Source organism: Apium graveolens, chromosome 7, assembly GCF_009905375.1.
Source record: "Apium graveolens cultivar Ventura chromosome 7, ASM990537v1, whole genome shotgun sequence".
NCBI lineage: Eukaryota > Viridiplantae > Streptophyta > Magnoliopsida > Apiales > Apiaceae > Apium > Apium graveolens.
In genome coordinates, this window is record NC_133653.1 from 158,830,904 (window position 1) to 158,852,418 (window position 21,515).

The window sequence follows — 21,515 nt, forward strand, 5'->3', positions numbered from 1 at the left end:
GGCACTAACCACTTCTCGGTTTGCCATGTCCCCATAGTAGTGCTTCAACCGCTGACCGTTAACCTTGAATGCTTGGTCCGGATCATTCTTAAAAATTTCCACCGCTCCATGTGGAAACACAGTTTTGACAATAAAAGGTCCAGACCACCTTGATTTCAACTTCCCAGGAAAAAGTCGGAGCCGAGAGTTGAATAAGAGAACTTGTTGCCCTGGCATAAATAACTTTGGATGTAGCTTCCTATCGTGCCATCTCTTCACCTTTTCCTTATACATTTTGTTATTTTCGTACGCTTGAAGTCGAAATTCATCAAGTTCATTAAGCTGAAGCATTCTTTTCTTACCAGCTGCATCTAAATCCAGGTTCAACTTCTTCAATGCCCAGTAGGCCTTATGCTCAAGCTCTGCAGGTAGATGACATCCCTTACCATACACCAACTGAAACGGTGACATCCCAAGTGGAGTTTTGTATGCTGTTCTGTAAGCCCAAACATCTTCATCGAGCTTTAAAGACCAATCCTTCCTTGACGGACAAACAACCTTCTCTAGAATGCGCTTTATCTCTCTGTTAGACACTTCCGCTTGACCATTTGTTTGCGGATGATAGGCAGTAGCTACTCGATGATTCACATTATAACACTGCATCATAGAAGTGAACTTACAGTTGCAAAAATGCGATCCTTCATCACTTATGATTACCCGAGGTGTTCCAAACCTTGTGAAAATTTGCTTATGAAGAAAATTTAGCACTGCCTTTGCATCATTTGTCGGTAAAGCTTTAACTTCGACCCATTTTGAGACATAATCGACTGCCAGCAAGATGTACTGATTATTGCAAGACGAGATAAAAGGCCCCATGAAATCGATTCCCCACACATCAAAGACCTCGACTTCAAGCATCACATTTAATGGCATCTCATCCTTCCTTGACAAATTTCCCACTCTTTGGCAACGATCACACCTTAAAACAAACTGATGAGCATCCTTGAACAAAGTAGGCCAGAAAAAACCTGCTTGCAGAATACGAGCTACCGTCTTCTCACCACCATAGTGTCCACCATAAACTGTGGAATGGCAGTCTCGTAATATCCCCTCCGTATCACAGAACGGGATACATCTCCTGATGATCTGGTCAGCTCCCTGTCTAAACAAATATGGTTCATCCCACATATACCACTTCACCTCATGCAGAAACTTCTTCTTTTGAGCGGATGTCAAATTAGGAGGCATTATATTGCTGACGAGATAGTTTACAATATCTGCAAACCATGGTTCTTCCTCCTGAATTGTAAACAACTGCTCATCCGGAAAAGATTCATTGATTAACGTCCTATCTTGTGAAGTAGAATCGGGATTCTCCAACCTAGAGAGATGGTCAGCTACTTGATTCTCAGTACCTTTTCTATCTTTGATCTCTAACTCAAATTCCTGAAGTAAAAGCACCCAACGAATGAGTCTCGGCTTCGAATCCTTCTTGGAAACCAGATAGCGAATAGCTGCATGATCAGTGAATACTGTTACTTTCTTACCAAGCAGATAAGAGTGAAATTTCTCAAAACCAAAGACTATAGCCAAAAGCTCCTTCTCAGTAGTGGTGTAGTTCAATTGGGCACCATTTAAAGTCTTACTCGCATAGTAGACCACATGGAAGAGATTTTTCTTGCGTTGTCCCAGAGTTGCACCTACCGCATAATCACTTGCATCACACATCATCTCAAACGGTTCTGTCCAATCTGGTGCTGTAATAACTGGTGCAGTGATCAAACTCTTCTTGAGAGTCTCGAATGCTGCCACACATTCATCATCAAATTTGAAAGGCACATCTTTCTCAAGCAAATTGCACAACGGCTTAGATATCTTTAAAAAGTCCTTGATGAATCGCCGATAAAAACCCGCATGACCAAGAAAACTACGGATTCCTTTCACAGAATTAGGTGGGGGAAGATTTTCAATGACTCCCACCTTGGCCTTGTCCACCTCCAGACCCTTGCTAGAGACCTTATGCCCAAGGATAATGCCTTCACGCACCATAAAATGACATTTCTCCCAATTGAGCACCAAATTAGTTTCCACGCATCTTTTGAGTACGGCGCGCAGATTATTCAAACATTCATCATATGAGTGTCCAAAGATGGAGAAGTCATCCATGAACACTTTGACGTTATTTCCAATCATGTCAGAGAATATAGCCATCATACATCTCTGAAAGGTGGCCGGGGCGCCACATAACCCAAACGAAACTCTGCGAAAAGCAAACGTGCCAAATGGACAAGTGAAGGTAGTCTTTTCCTGATCCTCTGGTGCAATACAAATCTGATTATACCCGGAATAACCATCCAGAAGACAAAAATACTCATGACCCGCCAATCTGTCAAGCATCTGATCAATAAATGGAAGAGGGAAGTGATCCTTCCTTGTGGCTTTATTCAATTTTCTATAATCCATGCATACTCTCCATCCTGTAACTGTTCGAGTAGGGATGAGCTCATTCTTTTCATTTGCGACCACAGTGATACCTCCCTTCTTAGGTACACATTGTATGGGGCTCACCCACGAGCTGTCAGAAATAGGATAAATGACCTGCATCTAGCCATTTCAGAATTTCTTTCTTCACCACCTCCTTCATGATGGGATTCAGTCTTCGCTGCTGTTCCACAGTTGGCTTACTACCTTCTTCTAGCAGAATTTTATGCATACAATATGAAGGACTTATCCCCTTGATGTCTTCTATGGTCCATCCTATAGCCGATTTGAATTCTCTCAAAATCCTTAAGAGCTTGTCTTCCTCACTACCTGAAAGGTCAGATGAAATAATAACAGGTAACGTAGATGAATCACCTAAAAAAACATACCTCAAGTGCTCAGGTAATGGCTTGAGATCTAAGGTAAGTGCTTCCTCTATTGATGGTTTGAGCTTCCCTTCAGCGTTCTTAAGGTCAGAAGTACCAAGAGATTCAAATGGTATGTCCAGCTTTCGCTTCCAGGGAGAAGCGTTCAGATATTATAATTGCTCGTTGCTATCTTCATCATCGCTGTCAAAATCCCCCACTAAGGCCTTTTCCAATACATCAGACATTAGCATGTGATCGAGTTCCGAAGTAACCGCAGAATCAATCACATCCAATTTTAAGCACTCCTCATCTTCTGTAGGGAATTTCATTGCCTTGAATACGTTGAAGGTCACATCCTGATCTTGGACCCGCATAGTAAGTTCCCCTTTTTGCACATCTATCAAGGTACGGCCAGTAGCCAAGAAAGGCCTTCCCAAGATTATGGGAATCTTCTTATCTTCCTCAAAATCCAGAATAACAAAATCTGCTGGAAAGAAGAGCTTATCCACCTTGACGAGCACATCCTCAACTATGCCCCTTGGGTAAGTAATGGAACGGTCATCCAATTGTAGCGACATGTATGTGGGTTTTGGATCAGGCAGATCCAGCTTTTTAAAGATCGACAACGACATCAGATTAATGCTTGCTCCCAAATCACAAAGGCACTTGTCAAAAGTCAGATTGCCAATGGTGCAAGGAATGGTGAAGCTTCCTGGATCTTTCAGTTTTGGTGGTAACTTTTACTGCAGAACAGCGCTGCATTCTTCCGTGAGAGCAACGGTTTCAAGGTCATCCAGTTTCACCTTCCTTGAAAGAATAGTCTTCATAAACTTCGCATAACTGGGCATTTGTTCCAGAGCCTCAACGAAAGGTATATTGATGTGAAGTTTCTTGAACACCTCCAGAAACTTCCCGAACTGTCTATCCAGCTTTTGTTGCTGCAATCTCTTAGGAAAAGGTGGTGGAGGATAGAGCTGTTTCTCCCCTGTATTAGCCTCAGGCAGAGTGTGTTCAACAGTAGTCTTCCTTGTTTCCGCTGCTTTCTCCTTTTGCTTAGATTCTTCACCTCTAATTTCAGCTTCTACTTCTTTTGCCTTTTCAGCATCAGCTACTTTTCCAGACCTTAAGGTAATAGCCTTGACTTGCTCTTTAGCTTCCTTCCTGCCTGGTACTTCCGTGTCACTGGGAAGAGTGCCAGGTTGACGATTGAGCACTGCATTGGTTAATTGACCGATTTGATTTTCCAAGGTCTTGATAGAAACCGCCTGACTCTTGCACAACAGCTTAAGTTCCTCAAAATCAGCACTAGTAGGTGCAGCTGCACTTCCCTGTTGAGGATATGATTGCCTTGTAGCATACTGCTGTGGTTGCTGGAATCCAGGTGGGTTAAACTGTTTACTCACTCCTTGCTGATATGGTGGCTGAATAGCATTCTGATTATTCCCCCAGCTGAAATTTGGATGATTTCTGTTGTTAGGATGATAGGTCGTTGGCACAGGCTGCTGTTGTCGCTGATAATTATTCACATACTGAACAGATTCATTGACAAGAGAACACTGATCCGTAGCATGAGAACCTGCATAAAGCTCACAAACCATAGCTATTTGATTAACTCCATACGTAGCAAGAGAATCAACCTTCATTGATAGCGCTTGGAGTTGGGCTGCAATAGCGGTGGCTGCATCAACTTCCAGAATACCTGCTACCTTGCCTGACGTCATCCTCTGAGTTGGGTTTTGATGCTCATTTGCAGCCATCGTCTCTATAAGATTATACGCATCAGTATAGCTTTTAGCCCATAAGGCGCCTCCAGCTGCTGCATCGAGCATGGGCCGAGATTGGGCCCCCAAACCATTATAGAAACCAGTGATCACCATCCAATCTGGCATTCCATGATGTGGACATTTTCTCAACATTTCCTTGTAGCGTTCCCAAGCCTCGCACATAGATTCTGTAGGTTGCTGCGCAAACTGAGTAAGAGCACTCCTCATAGCAGCAGTCTTTGCCATCAGATAAAACTTCACCAGAAACTTTTGCGCAAGATCTTGCCACATAGTGATGGACCCAGCTGGTTCAGAATGTAACCAGTCTTTAGCCTTGTCCCTCAGTGAGAATGGGAAAAGCCTCAACTTGATAGCCTCATCAGTCACGCCATTATACTTAAAAGTGCTGCAGATCTCGACAAAATTCCTTATGTGCATGTTAGGGTCTTCAGTTGCCGCTCCTCCAAAAGAAACAGAATTCTGCACCATCTGAATAGTGCCCGGCTTGATTTCAAAGGTGTTAGCTTGAATAGTCAGATGAAGGATGCTTGACTGAATGTCATCAATTTTAGGCCGAGAAAAATCCATAAGAGCTGGATCAGCTTGAACAATACGATCTCCCATGTTTTCTGGTTCTTTCTGCTCAGTTCCTGAATCCGAATCCTCAAAATCTAACTTCTCCGGAATATCAAGAACTTCGTCTGTCTCCTCAGCTGTATCTAAAGTCCTCTTGCGAGCACGAGAACGAGTTTGCATAAACGCTTGCTAAAGTACCTGAAACACAACTGAAAAAAATAAGAAACTACTACGTCCTAATCACTGAGTCCTAATGACCAATGATGGTAAGTACATAAACTAAACAAATACGCCGAGTCCCCGGCAGCGGCGCCAAAAACTTGTTAGGGCGAAAACACGCGCTAATATTCACGCAAGTATACGCGTTCGCAAGTAATATAGAATACTTTCTAGTTCGTTCCCTCAGAGACTCAGACTAAATTATTGTCTAATTAAACTCACTCACCAATGTATGATTACTTCTCAATGTTAAGATACTAACACTTAAAATTGTTGATTAAATATTAACTATAATTAACTACTTAATTAATCACATAACTAACACTTCAATTTATCAATAATAAAACACTCATGAGATCATAACTTCATTATTACTTCCTTCTATAGCCATTGTTATTACCTTTAGCATGTAACAGTGATGATATTAATCGAATAACACGAAACTGATAAAAGCCAACTTTCATTGTACTAATACCATTCTACCAAGCATCCACAATTAAGATAGAAGTTGAATAGTCATCAATTATGTTGAGTTCCCATATGTCTACAGAAATTGACAACACAACGATTTAAGCACAAGTTATTCCTTTTGATTACATAGGGCAAATAAAACTGTTAGAGTTACCCACTAATCATGCACAACGTACATGAACCTATGCTAGCATGGCAAGTTCTAAATCTCAAGATCCACCGTCGCTTCACAAGAGATTAACACCCTATCTTATATGTTCGCGACGCACATAAGATGAATACGCACAACCAATACTAGATATCATGCAATCATCACACACTAAAGTATTAAACAATTAACTAAAGAATTCCATAATAAATCCGTTGCAACCCCATGATCACGATTAGCCCACAATAGCACTTATCGTCATCATGGGTTCATATGAAATCATGATAAACAAACACAAGAAAATAATAACTAAACTAATTATATTAAAATAGAGTACGTCACAAGAGTAAATAAGTTCAAAGCAAGAAAACTAGCATCCAACGTTACAACGAAACAAGAATCACAAGAAGATATGCTTCCTCTTCGTTGCGGTGTGCTAAATCGGTCTTCTTCCTTATCTCCTTCGCTCCTTGCGTAAAAACACAATCTTCTTCAATCCACACTTGTGAAAACGTCTCAAATCTACTTATATAATAGTCCCATAAAACTCAGATTACATAGAAGTGGAAACCAAACAGAAGTAGAAGTCCTAAAATAAATTGTCTTTTTTCCCGACCCTGCGCGGCCGCTCAGCCTAGCTGAGCGGGCGCTCAGCTTGCTGCGCGGCCGCTCAGCAATGCTGAGCGGGCGCTCAGACCTCTACTGGAAAAATTCTGATTTTGCTCCGTTTCTTTGCCGTAATCTGCCCGTTTCTTTCCTCTCGCAATGGTGAACACATGCCAAGGCTTATTCTTGATGATTCCTCCCCCGAAATGCAACTAAAACCCTGAAATGCATAAACACTAGAAAAACGCATCAAATACACAAAATACTTGATTTCAAGACACCAATTTAAGCCATTTTAAGACGCTCTAAGTGGAATAAAATGCCACTTATCAACAATCCTGACCACTAACTTAATACAGCAACTCAGCAGACCATATCTGGCTGAACACAACTACCTCAGAGGAGCCTGACACCGAAAGAACTAGAACTCTGCCCTGACAACCACAGAAGAATCTCCTAGGGATCTGCAATACATATATAAAACATTCGGCATGGGTGAGCAATCAATTGCTCAGCAGTACCACTATATAAATAACAGGTAAAACGGTTTAAAGTAAAGCAGTTATACGAACAAAATTCATAACTCGTTAGAAAAAAAGTAAAACATGTATAAACTGGATATCAAAACTAGCATGCTCTGTAAAACAAAATCAACAGTCGTGTGCTGTGCATATATTCCAGAGTTTAACTTTAGCATGCTATTTTCATTCCCAAACCTTAAGTTCCATTATAGGAACCATAAAACCATTTGTCCCGTTACGGGGACCCAAAACCATTTATTCGTTACTGGAACCTCAATCACTTGTTCCGTTACTGGAACCTCAGTCACTTGTTCCGTTACTGGAACCACAAAATCACAATCAGATATGTATTGGATGTTATCTAGGGTGTTGAGGTAACTCAGGAACCGTGGCTTCATCAAGAGTGGCTGTTATGCAACTTGATCAATAGCAACAACATGGATTGTAATAGTAAATGAATGAGAAATTTGAGTGGACTTGAATAAAGTATCAGTATTTAGACCCGCAGGGAAATTACCAGCACTTGGTGCATCAGAGTTTAACTAAGGGTCTACAGGTTGGAAATCAACAACTGTTTCTTTAGGGCTCTGAGCACCTGCAAAATGAAACAAAGAACCACTTAAATCTCTCTTTCTTTTAAAGTAGTCTCACTACTTCTCACACCACTCATCTCATGACTTTTAAGAGTCAGAGTTTCCTCACAAGGATATGCTAAATTTGATTCTCATCTACCTCTCCTTTTGCCAGTTAAGGATCCTGCCTCTCTTGATTTCTGTTTTTCTCTAAATCTTTTCCCTCAGTCTCACATGAAAGGCTCGGAAAATTTTGACCTATAGAAATAAGAGGTGGCCGAGAAGAGATGTCTGTGGTCACATGACTAGGGATACCCTATTTTGAAGGACGAGACATGATCATGCCATCGGGATTTAATTAAACAGTCAATGCTGACAAGACACTATTAGTATTTAAATTAAATGCTGATAAAGAGGAGTCGATATTTATACCTTGTGTTTTTTAAGGATCGGCTTCTTGAAGTGGTAAGGCATCCAATGGAGGAACTGAAATAACTTCAGTTGATTTTGGTGTTGAATGTAACCTTCCTTCAATATCCAGTGCCAAGATCATTGCATCAGAAGTCAAGCCTGAATTACCACTTTGAGGTAGTGGTTCTTGTGTAGCTGGAGATGTAGGAGCTTCTAAATCACTTTGAGATTTAGGTTCTTGTGTACTCATCTCCTCAGAATCAGAATCAGACTCATGTGCTTGGCCAATATGCACACCAACTATCTTCTTAGTAGTATGAGACTCAACAGTCTTGTAGAAAGCTTTAACTTTGGAGAGCTCATCTGTGATCTTGGTTTTGGCAGGATCATCTTATTCTTGGATAGAATTGGTAGCAAAAGGTGCAATGTATGCAATATCTGCTACACCACTTTAATATATAGGTTATTGTGGGACTGGATCAGTTGTAGCTACTGCATCCCTTTGAGTTGGTGGTTCTTGTGTGCTTGGCCCATGGGATTGGCCTTGTTTCTACAGCCTCTTTACTATCCTCTCAACTTGCTCATGAGTAACTTCCCGTACTCTTCTTTTTAGCTTCATAGAAGAATCAGTTAATGTGATAGGTGCATCAATGTTTGTGTAATCCTTATGATTCCTTGGATTTTGTGGTATGAATGCATCTTGTCCCTCCTTAGCTACTTCCTATTTTAGCTTTAATTTATGTTGTGCAAGGTAAGTTTTGACCAGCTTTCTTTTCCTTGATCAAGGGCTTTGATTATCAGTTTTTACAACATTAGTGTTTGTTGTGCCATGTGCAGTTGGTAAAATAACTGGAACTTGAGTAGAATTGATATTTATTTTCTTAAACTTGAATGATAAGAGAGCAATGTCCTCATCATCTGATTCTGAATCAGCTAGCACACACTTTCTCTTGGCAAATTCTGAAGGTTGAGAGGAATGAGAAGCTTATGTTGTAGATCCACCATTTTCTACATCATTTTTTGTATATGGTGGTTTCTGAGAAGCCCTAAATCCTAATGCTTGAGGAGCATCAAACTTGCTAGCTTCTTTCTTTTTACAACAGGTGCCTTTTGGGAGATACCTGAGGTGGTTTGTGTTTGAGGTTGTGTTTGTGTTGTAAAGCTTGGGTTAGCTACAGGGGGTTCCCCACAGTTATAACATGTAGCTTAGCTCTTTGCACATTCTGTTGTGCTTAAGTCTCAGGAAGCCTTGCAAATAACAAGTCCCTGCCAGAAACTTGCAACTTCAGAAGTGCAAGAGCAGTCCTTTCCTTATCTTTTGGAATAAAGTCAGAGAAAGTCATTTTTGTGAGCTTAAATACTAATATAATTTGGTTAGTAGGAATTAGGGTATTGGGGAAACAGTGATTAAAGATAAGCTGACAAAATCTAGCATAATATACTATATCAGGATTAGCTTTTAACTTATCTCCTATAAAATATAAAACTACTCTAACAAAATCATAAATACAATCATGAATTAGAGAGTACCCAATCTGCTGTGTCATTATGGGGAATGCATCAAAGTTTGTGCACTTGTTGTTGAAGGCCCTGATGATGCGGTCGAAGTAGAAATTCCATTCTTTTCGAAGCCCGGACCTTTTCAATTGCCCCATATTCTTCAAATCCTTGTCATGGCCAAATTAAGTAAAGAATCTCTTCATCTCAGTATCACCAATGAAAGTTGTATAAGATGTCTGAGCAGGGAGATGAAGAGCTTCTCTAACTTTCTATGGTGGTACAACCTTGATCTCTTTACCAAATTCAAAAGTGGTACTTGGAATACCACTTTCACCACCATCATCATAGATCACAGTCCTTCATAAAGCTAGAACTTTATCCCCATATACAATTGTAGGGTTTATAAGAGCATACCCCACCTCACTCGCACTTGGTAAATCCTGAAAGATGTGATAATCAGGATTGATACCAGTGTGGTCCAGAATTGGAGCATAGTTGTTTGTTATAAACTTAGCACTATTGTAGTTGAAAGTCAATGACGTAGTTGGTGAAGACATGATGAACTATTTCAAAAAGTGTAAAAACTGATGAGGTTATCAGAGTTTAATTGAGAGAAAAGAAGAAGTAAGAGAGTGAAAAGAGTTTGATTAGAGATAAAATGATAATTTAAAATCAAAATTGATTTTGTATAATTCTGTAATCTATTACACCCAAACGGTTCACATCAGTGGGACACTTGGCAAGATGTTATTGCACAGAAAACAATAATAGAACAGATAATAAGGAGCAGTAAAGACATGCATAGCTCCACAAGGTAATGTGATGTAATTACTCAAACATTTTCCTGAACACACCCCATCAACTATGCACTTATAATCATTTGCATAAAATAACCCACTAAAATACATCATAGTAATTTAATTAAAATACTGCTTTTAATATTTTCTAAATAAATTCAAAAATCATCAGTGATTATCAGTCAATCAGAGTTTGACCATTATAAGTATTTAATCAACTACTATCAGTGTTTATCAGTCAACATATATGTTTGACTAATATCAGTACTTAACTATACCATCATGCAACTACTGTCAGAGTTTAAATATTAGGATTTAATACTCTACTTGAATTTTAAATAATAAACATCATGAATACTTGGCATTAGTGTTTAGCACAGTTATCATATTTAAAGAAATATTGATACTATTAGATATATTTGATAATGTCATGGCTAATATGATTTATGTTTAGTTTTCAGATCTTACTTAAACAGGATAAATTAGTACTTACTGGAAGTCAGGACTTAAGGATATCAGTACTTATATTATCTGGAGATAATCATCAGAAGATAGATATCAGAACTTAAGTGCTGAAGGACGTTCAAATAAGGACAGTAGCTGATTAAAGGAAAAAAGATCGAGATAAACATAAGAAGAGATATGCATGAAGAAGGAGTTCCGTGAAGAATGGAATACTTGGAAGAAAAGATATTTGATTGATATATTTTAGGAAGCAGAATTATATTCCATATCAATTAGCGATTATCTTGTAACTGTGTAGTATATAAACACAGACATAGGGTTTACACTATAAGTGTTATCATATTCGAGAAGATTATTCATTGTAACCCTAGCAGCTCTCGTGATATTTGTTCATCATTGAGAGGTAACCGTTCCATATTATAACAGAGTTTATTATTTCAATAAAGTTTGTTTTCTGTTACTTGAAACATTAAAAGGTCGATTTGATTGTATTTTACACTGTATTCACCCCCTCTAGAGTGTGTTTGACCTAACAAGTGGTATCAGAGCCTATCTGTTAACACACATACAGTTAAAGATCCAAACACAATCATGTCTGACACAGAAACTCCAACTAAGCCTACCAAAACTGAAGAACCTCCAAAGACACAAATTCAAAGTCGGTATGAAACCATCAGAGTTCCCATACTGAGACCATCTGAATATGCCATATGGAAGGTGAGGATGACCATGTTTCTGGAAGCCACAAATCCAGAATATCTTGATAGAATCAAGGAAGGACCTCACAAACCAACCAAGCTCGCTGTTGCAGTTGCAGGTGAAGCAGCAAAGACCGTACCAAAGGAGAAGAGTGATTATACTGCTGAAGATATAACATCAATTGCTAAGGATGCTAAAGTACGACACTTACTGCATAGTGCCATTGATAATGTAATGTCAAACAGGGTAATTAACTGCAAGACTGCTAAGGAGATATGGGATGCTTTGGAAACAAGGTGTCAGGGAACTGATATAATTAAGAAGAACAGGAAGACGATACTCACTCAAGAGTATGAACACTTTGACTCAAAGGCTAATGAGTTATTGACTGATTTATATGATAGATTTGTCAAACTCTTGAATGATTTGTCACTGGTTAATAAGGAGTATGATCTTGAAGATTCAAACCTTAAATTCCTGTTAGCTCTTCCTAAATATTGGGATTTGAAGGCAACAACAATAAGAGACAACTACAGTCTTGATGAAACAACTCTTGATGAAATTTATGGAATGCTCAAGACTCATGAACTTGAGATGGAACAAAGAAGCAAGAGGAAAGGAGGAAAGTCAAGGACAGTTGCTCTTAAGGCTGAAGAAGAATCCCCCAAGGCACCTACCTCAAAAAAAGACAAGGGTAAAGCTTTTTCACAAAGTCTGATACTGAGTCATCAAGTTCTGAAAGTGATGATGACTCAGATTCTGAAAGCTTGCCTGAGACTGATGCTGATGAGGAGATGATGAAGCTGTGTGCTCTTATGGTGAAAGGGATCACAAAGATTGCATACAGGAAGTTTAGGAAGGGAAAGAATTTTTCCAGGAAAGGCACAAGTTCTGATAAGAAGAATTTCAGAAGATCTGAAGGCAGAGGAGGAAAGTCTGATAGAGGAGATTATACCAATATCAAATGCTATAACTGTGGTGAGAAAGGCCACATATCTCCTGATTGCAAGAAAGTAAAGGGTGACAAAGGCAAGGCTCTTGTCACAAAGCAGAAAAGCTGGACAGACACCTCAGACTCTGAAAGTGAGGAGAACTATGCGTTGATGGCAAATGCTGATAAAGAAAGTGCTGAAAGCAGTTCTGAAGCTGCTGAAATAAAGGTACCTCAGACTACTTATGCTTTTCATACTGATGATATTAATGAGTTGAGAAGATATCTTAAAACCATGTTTGTTAGTTATAGAGATCAAACTCTAACATGTGAAAGATTAACTTCTGAAAATCTTGCTTTTAAGAAAAGAAATGATTTCTTAGAAAAAGAGTTAGTTATGTTCCATCAAACTCAGAAGGATAGAGATGATGTTTTTTATGTTAGGGATGAAGTGCTAAAATTGAACGAATCTCTAAAAACTGAGTTAGAAAAGGAAAGAGAGATTATCAGGACTTGGACTAACTCTGGCAGAGCAACTCAAAATTTGCTAAGTAGTGAAAATTGGAAAGAGGGCTTAGGTTATGGAGAGGATAAGAATGATAAAGGAACTGTAGAAATTAAGCCTATAGTTAAGCAAAAACCAAAATTAAAACCTGTTAAGTTTGTAACTGTAAAGTCTGATAATGAGAAATCAGAAGTTAAAGAGGAATTAACTTCTGACAAACTAAAACAGAAAAAGACAATTGAAGTAAACATAGGCTTAATGACTAAGAAGCAGCTTAAGCATAAGCTGAAAGATGTTAAGAATGCAAACAAGGTAAAATCACCTAGGAAAAATAGAAATGGAAAGGAAGGTGTGAATAAAAGCAATGATTATAAACCTGTTCCTGATGCTCCTAGGAAAATATGTTATAACTGTGGAAGTTCTAACCATCTGGCTTCTTTTTGCAGGAAGAATAAGAACATACACTCCTTACCTTCAAAATCAGGAGTTAAGAGTCAGTCTGTTAGATATAAACCACAAAATCCTTGTTTTCATTGTGGTAGTTTATGGCATTCCATTTATACTTGTAAGGAATATCATAGTTTGTACTATGATTATTATCAATTAAAACCTTCTTTGAAGAAAGTTTCCATTGTTCCTTCTAGTGTAAATTCTGATTCAAAGTCTGATAGTGTAAGTTCTGATAAGAAAAATGTTAACATAAACTCTGATGCTAAATCCACTGCAACCGTTAACAAACTTGATAAGGCCAAAGGATCCAAGCAAGTCTGGGTCCTTAAAACTAATCATTAGTGGCCTTTGTGATTGCAGGGCAACAGGAAAAATATCCTAGTTCTGGACAGTGGATGTTCAGGATATATGACTGGAAATAAGGCCCTGCTATCAGACTTTGTGGACAAAGCTGGCCCAAGTGTTTCTTATGGAGATGGCAACATTGGAAAAACATTGGGATATGGCAATATCAATCTTGGGAATATCATCATTAAAGATGTAGCTCTGGTCTCAGGACTTAAACATAATCTGCTGAGTATAAGTCAAATCTGTGACAGAAATTATCATGTTGATTTCTTTGAAGAACGCTATGAAGTTGTGAGTAAATCCAAAGGCAAAGTTGTTCTAAAAGGATACAGGCGTGGTAACATTTATGAAGCTAAGCTTTCAACAAATACTGATGGTTCTGCAATCTGTCTGATGATTAGAGCATCAATTGAAGAAAGCTGGAATTGGCACAAGAAACTCTCTCATTTAAATTTCAACAATATAAATGAACTGGTCAAGAAAGATCTTGTGAGAGGACTGCCAAAGTCAGTATTTGCTCCTGATGGCCTTTGTGATTCTTGCCAGAAGGCCAAACAAAGAAAATCTTCATTCAAGAGCAAGACTGAATCATCAATTCTTGAGCCTTATCATCTATTACATGTTGATCTATTTGGTCCAGTGAATGTCATGTCTATTGCAAAGAAGAAATATGCATTGTTCATAGTGGATGAGTTCACTAGATACACATGGGTGTATTTCTTGCACACAAAAAGTGAAACTGCATCTATCTTGATTGATCATGTCAAACATCTGGATAAATTGGTCAAAGATTCTGTGAAAACCATAAGGAGTGATAATGGCACTGAGTTCAAGAATTTGATAATGGAAGAGTTCTGCAAAAACCATGGAATTAAGCAGGAATTTTCTGCTCCTGGAACTCCACAGCAAAATGGAGTTGTTGAAAGGAAGAATAGAACTCTCATTGAAGCTGCACGTACAATGCTTGAAGAAGCAAAGCTTCCAACCTACTTCTGGGCTGAAGCTGTGCAGACTGCTTGTTTTACTCAAAATGCAACACTCATTAACAAGCAAGGAAAAACGCCATATGAGATGGTGAGGAAAAAGAAGCCAAATCTGAAGTACTTTCATGTATTTGGATGTAAGTGTTTTGTTCTCAAGACTCATCCTGAACAGCTATCCAAATTTGATCTAAAAGCTGATGAAGAAATCTTTGTTGGATATCCACTTTCCACAAAAGCCTTCAGACTCTATAATTTGAGAACAAGAGTGGACATGGAATCTATCAATGTCTCTTTTGATGACAAGAAGATTACTGGTCTTGAAGATTTTATTGATCATGATCAGCTGAGATTTGAAAACGAAGACTCAAATTCTGATACTGAAAATCCTGACAGTCTAAGTCCTGATACTGTAAACTCTGATGGATTAAACTCTGATGTTATTGAAACTGTGGTAACTATGCCAAAAGAAGATGTACCTATGCAGGGGGAGCATACTCAAGATCTTACCACATCTCAAGAAGCATCAGAACATACATCTGGCTATTCAAGTTCTGATTCGTCAAGTTCTGATAAGCCAAGTTCTGATAGTGCTGAAAATCTAAATTCTAAAGAATCCAACTCAGAGAGCATAGTTTCAGGGGGAGCATCAGAAAATGAAATTGAAGACATCATGGATTATTGGGGAGCATCCAGTTCTAGAGAAAACCTTCCATCTGCAAGGAAGTGGACTAAATCACATACACCTGATTTGATAATTGGAAATCCTGATGCAGGTGTCAGAACTAGAACAGGTACTTCAAACGAATGTCTTTACAATTCTTTTCTCTCTCAGACTGAGCCAAAGAAAGTGGAAGAAGCTCTTCAAGATGCTGATTGAGTGCAAGCAATGCAGGAAGAGTTAAATGAATTTGAAAGAAACAAAGTCTGGACCCTAGTGCCAAGACCAAAGAATAGATCTGTTATTGGTACAAAGTGGGTGTTCAGAAACAAAACTGACAGTGATGGCATAATTACAAGGAATAAGGCAAGGCTGATTGCAAAAGGATATTCTCAACAAGAGGGAATTGATTATGATGAAACATTTGCACCAGTTGCTAGGTTAGAAGCCATAAGGATATTTTTGGCTTATGCTGCTCACAAAAAGTTTACTGTCTTTCAAATGGATGTGAAAAGTGCTTTTCTCAATGGAGAATTGGAGGAGGAAGTATATGTTGAACAACCTCTAGGCTTTGTAGATTTCAAACATCCAGATTATGTCTACAGGCTTGATAAAGCACTTTATGGACTTAAGCAAGCTCCTAGAGCATGGTATGAGACTTTAGCTCAGTTTCTTCTGGAAAGTGGATTCAACAGAGGAACAATAGACAAAACATTGTTCTACCTCAACCATGGAAAGGACTTACTTTTGGTCCAGATTTATGTTGATGATATCATTTTTGGGTCTACAAATGACAGACTTTGTAAGAAGTTTGCCAAACTGATGCAGTCAAGGTATCAGATGAGTATGATGGGGGAACTTAGCTATTTTCTGGGCCTTCAAGTCAAGCAAAATGAAGAAGGCACTTTTATTTGTCAAACTAAGTACACCAGAAACTTGCTGAAGAAATTTGGAATGCAAGATTGTTCAAGTGCATCCACTCCCATGGCCACTACAACAAAACTGGATAAGGATACTGGTAAATCAGTAGATATTACTGATTATAGAGGTATGATTGGCTCTCTACTCTATCTAACTGCTAGTAGACCTGATATCATGTATGCTACCTGTCTTTGTGCAAGATTTCAAGCAGATCCAAGAGAACCTCACTTAACAGCTGTGAAAAGAATTTTTAAATATCTTAAGAGAACAGCTGATCTGGGATTATGGTATCCCAGAGAATCAGATTTTAAACTAATAGGTTACTCAGATGCAGATTTTGCAGGTTGCAAAATTGACAGGAAAAGCACAAGTGGAAGCTGCCAATTTCTTGGAGGCAGATTGGTTTCTTGGTTTAGCAAGAAACAAAAGTCAATTTCCACATCAACTGCAGAAGCAGAATATATTGTTGTATGAAGTTGTTGTGCACAGATTCTTTGGATGAAGAATCAGTTACTGGATTATGGGTTAACATATTTCAAAATCCCTATTTACTGTGATAATCAAAGTGCTATTGCTATGACAGGTAATCCAGTACAACACTCTATGACAAAGCACATCAGCATCAGGTACCACTTCATCAGGGAACATGTAGATGAAGGTACAGTGGAATTGCACTTTGTTCCAACAGATCAACAACTAGCAGATATCTTCACAAAACCATTATGTGAAGCTACTTTTACAAGATTGGTAAATGAACTTGGAATGGTTTCAGGTTCTTTCTCTAAATCTGATTAGTTTTGTTCTGTTACATCAGACTTTATGATCAGTATTTACAGAATTCAATCTCTTTATGTATTCTGTGCTTAAATGAAAAATATTTTTAAGTACTGACTGTTGTCTGATCAATGTTTCTAAACTCTGATAGTGATATGTCTGTTTAGGTAACTATTCAATCCTATGAGGATAACTGTGCTAGATGCTGACCTAGTAGTCTTCAATAAACAAGGGATCCCATGTAAGAAGTAATTATTTCTTTGGAAATCTATTGACACAAGCAAATTCTGATAATTGAGTTTAGTTGAGTTTACTTTGTCTATCTTATTACTAAGTCACAAACTAGAATAATGCTGCTCATCTTTTAAGTTCTGATGCTAGTAAACCTGTTGAATGAACTAAGTGTTGATAAACCTCACTTATCAAAAGAAAAAAAAAATAAAACAAGGATTAAAAATCAGGTACTCCTTTGAGATCTAGAGTAGAAATGTGGAAGGGAAGACCCAAGTGCATTGCTGGTATTAAGTAATATGCATCAGAAAAGCAAATAAAATATTTTCTTGGTGACTTTTCACACTCTATGATTACTGGAGAAATACTCTGATAATAGCATAAATTCTGAAAGCAGTCGTGACTCACTTACACTAAGAAGCCACTGTAAAAAGGAATTTAAAAAGATGCACAAAATTAGCACACAATAGTTGAGGTGGACTCAAGCATGAACTCATTCACCAGTAGGTTTCAGGATAATGACAGCTCTTTAGCAAAGTTTTAGTTATGCCTTACTTCTAAGATGTACTGAAGTGAATCAGACTTTACTCTTTGTCTGATATTTAGCTTAATGCACACACTCACCATTCCATATGAATGATTAAAATCACTGTGGTGATCTATGTTGTTTTAGATGAACAGTCATTGTGTCACATTGCACAAATTCTGAGGACAAGTTTTGATTGCATGTTCTGATGATTATGTTCTGAAGAATATAAATCAAAATTTGTGTGAGGATTTACTAAGATAGGCATTCATTTTTCGAGTTAAGAGATTATGTTCTGATGACTGTTAAGTTCTGATATAAGTCTAAGTTCTGATATTCATGTCTGATTCTTTACTTGACTTATTTGTGGATAAAATTTGACCTAACAGTCTTAGTTTAAACCTGAATATGTTGAAGTGGAAGATTAATAGGCACTATGGTTAGGGATAGTGGTACTCGTACTTGAACATTCAACTTTTACTTGCTTCTTGTGCGCATTAAATCATGTTTTCTCTTTCTAATGAATGTTTTTCTTTTTCCAAGTCTGGGGAGATGAGGTAGAATTAATTCTACCTGTCAGCATTAAATTTCTTTGCGTCTCCTGGCATTCTCCTGCCTATATAAGCAACCACTTCACTTTAGCCTTCCCATCAAATCTTTTCTCACAAACTCACCTTCATATTTTTTCTATCAAAAACACCATGGTCAGATACAATATGTTTTTGAACTACGAAACTTTCAATATGGAGCTGAGCTGTGCTGACTGGCAGCAGGAATGGCACGTCACTGCCATTCCTGATGAGATATGGGACTCTGTTCCCCAGGAGGTACTCACCCACCTCCTGTTCTTCTATATGGATTACCATCACCATCTGGAGCGATTGGAGGAGGAAAGGCTGGAAGCTCTCCGCTAGCAAGAGCGAATCATTCGACTCACTATTCTGTTTGTCGAGAGTAGGAAGAAGAAATGATTTATTTTCTTCTTCCTGTTTTTCTTCGTCATCAGCCTTGCCCTGCTTCTTGAGCTAGGACAAAGGCTGTTGACGTTAGGTTTAGAAGCTTAGGGAAATCTTGTACAAGTTCTGATGTAATTTAAATTTCATGAATGTATTCTCTTGATATATTAATGAAATTTATTTTTTTTTGTTTCAAGATCTTGTCTCTGAGATATTTTAATGCATTGTTAAATCCTGATACATATTCATATTCTGATGACCATATAAATTCTGTTTTAATTTAAGTTCTGATTTTCCTTTATCAGTACTTACTCATATGATTTATGTTGGTCATTTTCACTCGATTTATTTTCAGAATATTGATGTTGTAGTGAACAGTAATTAAATAAGTGGGAACGATTTCAATTCTGAATTAAAACTGTTTCACCTTGATTAATGGAATAAATGGTAAGTGGAACGGTTTCTCCTTGAAAAACTACAAGTGGGTAAGTAATGATTACTGTTTTCTCGCGCCCAGTAAATATCCGTTATTACTGCATGTCTGACAGGTGTCCAACGATAACATTTTTTTTAAGAGTATAAGTAAGATAGAGAGAGGATTTTTTTTTAATCTTTTATTTCCTTTCATACTTTTTCTCTTTCCTTGATTTTACTCTCTTTCTTCTTCTCACGTTGGTTTTTCATACAGACATTTTATCAAACACCTAACAGGCACTCTTAAATCTCAATTTTTCTCATGGCACCAAAGGATTTAATCATTGATGGAGCTAAATTTGTTCCAAACAACTATGCTGTAATTCTTGATCATGCTGAAGCTCCATCTGAATTGCATTTTGTACAAGATCTTCTTGTACAGAGTGAGATTGGGTATGCATTGACCCAACCTTCAGTCTTTTCGAGCCAACAAGTTCTGACATTTTGGCGGACTGGGCACTTTGATAATGGTGGTACACATGGCACTCCCAGTATTGTTTTCGAAGTGGGTGATTCTTCATATGCAGTCACTCCTGGTACAATACACAAGGCTCTACATCTCCCAGAAGGATGTACCTTTTCAATTCCAGAGGAATCAGATCTTCAGGAGTTAATGGCCAGTTTGGGGTATGAACAGAGTTTGGCAAAGCTTGGGTAGTTGAAACAGGCTCATATTAGGAGGGAATGGAGCTTCTTCTTCGACTGCATCACTAAAGCTTTTGGGAACAAGTGTTCGAATTTTGATGCCATCCCCATACTGAGTCAGCACATCGGGTATGCCATTATAAACCAAACTCATTTTGATTTTGCAATTGCAATAATTGGTTTTATTGGGGATAGGATGACAGAGGATATGAATGTTGTTTACTTTGCTAGATTCTGTCAACTTATATATACTTTTTGTACTGATGAACCTCAATTAGTCAGTTCCTCAACTCCACCTTTTAAGGTTGCAAAACGCTACTTTAATGACCTGATAAATGCTGACACTAAGAAATCAGTGGTTAGACCTTTACAGATTCCTCAGTCTGTAAAACAGATCTTAGTAAATGCTGATCCTGATACTTATAGATCTGTTTATTTCGATGTCCAACCAACAACAACCTCCCAAACACCACAACAACCATCAGCACCTACCTTTCATTCTACTCAACCAACCCTCAGGCAATATATCAAATCCTATCTCTCCACTTCACAGACAGTTCAACCCTCATCCTCAGCATCTACTGTGAAGCCTTCATCTTCCAAACCTCAGAGGACAAAAACTGTTCCTCAAACACCTCAAAAGAAAAGGAGGATTGCTTTGAGAGATGAATCTGATACTGAGAAACAGGTTCCTTCTTCAGAACCTGTTGTTAAAGAAGCTGAGAAAGTGACTTCTCAGAAGGATTCTGGAATTGGGGGATCTAGGCTTCTCAAGAGGCTTAGAAGAATGACTGTTCCTGAAACTCCCAAGGAATCCATATCTACACAGAGATACAAGAAACAGAGGGCAAAAAGGCCAGTTTCAGACGATGAAGAAGCAGCGGCTAAGGAAGGGGATCAGGAATCTCCGATCTCACAAGAAAAGGAATCTGCTCCAGTCCCTACTTCTCCATCAACTCCAACTCAGGAAGCTGTTACTGAAAAGGCAACCACAACATCTATGTCTCCTGTTCAAAAATCTGTATCTCCTGTTGATTCAGGCACAAGTGCTGATATTGATGTTCAAAACTTGGTTGTGCCTGAAGTAATTCTCTTAGAAGCTCCAACAACAACTAATCCATCAACAACACCTGTTACTGATGCTGTTCAAACTCCAGTGTTATCTACTACACCTTCTCTGCATCTGGATGCTGATGATCAGAATATAGGCGAGCATCAGGATATGGCTGTTGATCAGAACTTGGAACCAGATCAGCAATTAGAGGATGCTGAAGCCTCCATTACTACTCACACTATTGTTCTATCAGAAGATACTGATTCTGTAAGTGCTGATGCTGCAAATGCTGGAGATACTGGTGATGCTGGTCTACAAGCAGATACTGATGAAGCAGGTCCTTCAGGACATGCCCCTCAACAAACAGTTCTTAAATCTGAACTTGTTAAGAAGTTTGTTACCAGAGAAGCACCAGTGCCTTAGAGTGAAACTCCTGCTGGTCAGGAGTGGACTAAGGAATGGAACTCAATTACTTGTGTTCCA

The 21,515-nt window shown here is 38.4% G+C and overlaps 1 non-coding gene across 1 annotated transcript; it reads left to right on the forward strand.

Annotated features, from left to right (window-relative positions):
* Positions 1-4,715: 4,715 nt before the first annotated feature.
* Positions 4,716-4,822, forward strand: LOC141675597 (small nucleolar RNA R71). Its single transcript, XR_012556241.1, has one exon. It is a non-coding gene; the product is annotated as a small nucleolar RNA R71 (small nucleolar RNA).
* Positions 4,823-21,515: the final 16,693 nt, after the last annotated feature.